A 4013-nucleotide genomic window follows, 5' to 3' on the forward strand; every position below is an offset into this window, starting at 1 on the left:
AGTTACACGGTTCTCTATGTGCAGTTGAAAAGTTCTCAAGTCTTAGAACTGATTCAGTTTTGTTTGAATTAGCTTTTATTGTATTTATAGCCCGATAACCTTACGGTGACAAGGAAATTCCACAGATGAAACTAGAAAGCAAGCTTCCTAGAAACTTCTTTGTGAGTGTGACTTCATCTCACAGAGATACACTTATGTTTCGTGGAGCAGTGCATTAACACTGTCTTGAAGCGTGAGAAGGGCTTTCCTTGGATCGCATGAGGCCCTACGCTGATAAAGGAAATTTCATCCGTTCAAAACGTGTAAGAACGCTTCTGAGAAACTCTTTCTGACTGTGAATTCATCTCACAGAGTTACAAACCTATGCCTGAAGAAGCAGTTTGCTAACACCTTTTCGTGGAATCTGGCAAGTGATATTTGGTAGCCAATAGGGGCCCATGTGCAAAAGAAATGTCATAACTAATAAGAATTACAGAGAAACTTTCTGAGAGAGATGCTTCTGATGGTGTGACTTTCATCACAGAGAGTCCACCCTTCCCTTCTTGGAACAGTTGCTAACACTGTTTCGTGGATTCTGCAAAGTGTATATTTGGGAGCTCATTGAGGGCTGGTGGTGAAAAGGAATATCCTCACATGAAAAACTAAAGAGAACTTTCGAGAACTGCATTGCATGTGTGAATGCAACTCACAGATTACACGTATCTCTTCAGTGATCAGTTTTTAACACATTTCTGGAAATCTGCAATTTGGTCCTTTCATGCGCAATGAACCTTACGGTGACAAAGGAAATACTCCACAGATGAAAACTAGAAAGAAGCTTTCTTAGGAACTTCTTGGTGATGGTGAAATTCATCTCAAGAGTTACACTGATGTTCGTGGAGCAGTCCAATAACACTGTCTTTGAGGAAGCTGAAAGGCTTCCTTGGATCGCATGAGGCCTACTGATAAAGGAAATTTCATCCGTTCAAAACGTGGAAAGAAGCTTTCTGAGAAACTCTTTCTGATCTGTGAATTATCTACAGAGTTACAAATATGCCTTAAGAAGCAGTTGCTAACACTCTTTTCGTGGAAATCTGGAGAAGTGATATTGTTAGCCCATAGGGGCCAGGTGAGAAACAGAAATGTCCCTCACATAATAACACAGAGGAAACTTTCTAGAGAGATTGCTTTCTGATGTGTGACTTCGTCACACAGAGTTCCACCCTTCCCTTCCTGGAACCGTTTGCTAACACTGTTTCTCGTGATTCGGCAAAGGTATTATTTGGGGAGTCATTGAGGGCTATGGTGAAAAAGGAATTATCCTCCATCATAACTAAAGAGAAGCTTTCTGAGAAAACGCGCATTGCCCTTGTTTGAATTGCAACTCTCAAGACAGTTTACATCGTTATTTTCATTGATTATTTTGTTAAAGTTTTTGAAAATCTGCAATTTGGTATTTCATAGCGCAATGTAAATCCCTATCGGTGACAAAAGGAATATCCACAGATTGAAACAGGAGGAAGCTTCCTTAGAAACTCTTGGTTGAATGTGTGAATTCATCTCACAGAGTTACACTTATGTTTCTGGAAGCAGTCCATTAACACGTCTTTGAGGAGCTGAGAGGGCTTCCTGGAAGGCATTGAGCTCTACGCTGATAAAGGAATTTCATCCGTTCAAACACATGAAAAAGAAGCTTCTGAGAAAACTTCTTTCTGATCTGTGAATTCACTCTCACAGAGTTCACAACCTATGCTCAGAAGCAGTTTGCTAACAATTTTTCGTTGGAATCGGAAAGTAATATTGGTAGCAATAGTTGCCCATGGTGAAAAAGGAAATGTCCTCAATCATAACTACAGATGAAAAAACTTTCTGAGAAGATTTCTTCTCATGTGTGACTTCATTCACACAGAGTTCCACCCTTCCCTTTCTTGAAACAGTTTGCTTAACACTGTTCTCGTGATTCTGCAAAGGATCTTTGGGAGCTCATTAGGCTAGGTGAAAAAGGGAATTATCCTCACCCATACTAACTAAAGGAAAGCTTTTGAGAAACTGCATGCCCATGTGTGATGCAACTCACAGAGTTACACGTTTCTCTTCAGTGATCAGGTTGTTAACACATTCTCTGAAATCTGTCAATTTGGATATTCATAGCGTAATGAACCTTCACGGTGACAAGGGAAATATCCACAGATGAAAAACTAGAAGAAGTTTCTTGGAAAACTTCTTGGTGATGTGAATTCATCTCACAAAGTTAGACTTATGTTTCGTGGAGCAGTCCATTAACACTGCTTGAGGAAGCTAGAGAAGGGCTTCCTTGGGATCGCATTGAGGCCTACGCTGATAAAGTAATTTCATCCGTTCAAAAACGTGAAAGAAGCTTCTGAGAAACTTCTTCTGATTCTGTGAATTCATCTCACAGAGTGTACAAACTATGCCTCAAGAAGCAGTTTGCTAACACTCTTTTCGTGAATCTGGAAGTGATATTGGTAGCCCATAGGGGCCATGGGAAAAAGGAAATGTCCTCACACCTAATAACTACAGAGAAACTTTCTGAGAGGATTGCTTTCTGATTGTGGACTTCATCACAGAGTTTCACCCTTCCCTTCTTGGAAACAGCATTGCTAACACTGTTCTCGTGGATTTCTGCCAAAGGTATATTTGGGAGCTCATTGGGCTAGGGTGAAAAAGGAATTATCCTCACATAATAACTGAAGAGAAGCTTTCTGAGAAACGCATTGCCATGTGTGATGCAAACTCACAAGTATTTCACTTTCTCTTCAGTGATCAGTTTGTTAACACAGTTTCTGGAAATCTGCCAATTTGGTATTTCATAGCGCAATGAACTACGGTTGGACAAAGGAAATATCCACAGATGAAACTAGAAGGAAGCTTTTAGAAAACTCTGGTGATGTGTGAATTCATCTCACAGACGTTACCTATGTTCGTGGAGCAGTCCATTCACACTGTTTTGAGGAAGCTGAGAAGGGCTTCCTGGATCGCATTGAGGCCTAGGCTGATAAGGAAATTTCAATCCGTTCAAAACGTGAAAGAAGCTTTCTGAGAAACTTCTTCTGATCTGTGAAATTCACTCTCACAGAGTTACAACCTATGCCTCAAGAAGGCAGTTTGCTAACCACTCTTTCGTGGAATTGGAAAGTGATATTTGGTAGCCCATAGGGGCCCATGTTGAAAAAGAAATGTCCTACATAATAACTACAGAGACATACTTTTGAGAGATTGCTTTCTGATGTGTGACTCATCACACACAGTTCCACCTTCGTTCTTGGAACACTTTGTACACTGTTCTCGTGGATTCTGCAAACGGTATATTTGGGGCTCATTGAGGGTAGGGGAAAAAAGGAATTATCCTCACATAATAACTAAGAGAAGCTTTCGAGAAATCCATTGCCATGTGTGAATTGAACTCACAGAGTTACACGTTTCTCTCAGTACAGTTTGTTAACACAGTTTTCTGGAAATCTTGCAATTTGGTATTCATAGCGCAATAGAACTCTTACGGTGGACAAAGGAAATATCCAAGATGAAAACTGGAAGAAGCTTTCGTAGAACTTCTTGGTTATGTGTGAATTCATCTCCCAGAGTTACACTTATGTTTCGTGGTGCAGTCCATTAACACTGTCTTTGAGGAAGCTGAGAAGGTCTTCTTGGATCGCATTGCGGCCTACGCTGATAAAGGAAAAATTTCATCCAGTTCAAAAAGCCTGAAAGAAAGCTTCTCGGATGAAACTTCTTTCATTGATCTGTGAACTCATCTCTACAGAGTTACAACCCTATGACCCAAGAAACGCTGAGTAATTGCATAACACTCTTTTTTGGAATTGGAAAGTGATTTATTGTAGCCCATAGGGGTCCCATGGTTGAAAAGGAAATCCTCACACTAATAATACAAGAACTTTCTGAGAGATTGCCTTTCTGATGTGAGACTTCATCACACAGAGTTCCACCCGCCTTCTTGGAACAGTTTGCTAACATGTTCTCGTGGATTCTGCAAAGGATATTTGGGAGCTCATTGA

The sequence above is a fragment of the Rhinopithecus roxellana genome, chromosome 5 (assembly GCF_007565055.1).
Source record: "Rhinopithecus roxellana isolate Shanxi Qingling chromosome 5, ASM756505v1, whole genome shotgun sequence".
Classification (NCBI taxonomy): Eukaryota; Metazoa; Chordata; class Mammalia; order Primates; family Cercopithecidae; genus Rhinopithecus; species Rhinopithecus roxellana.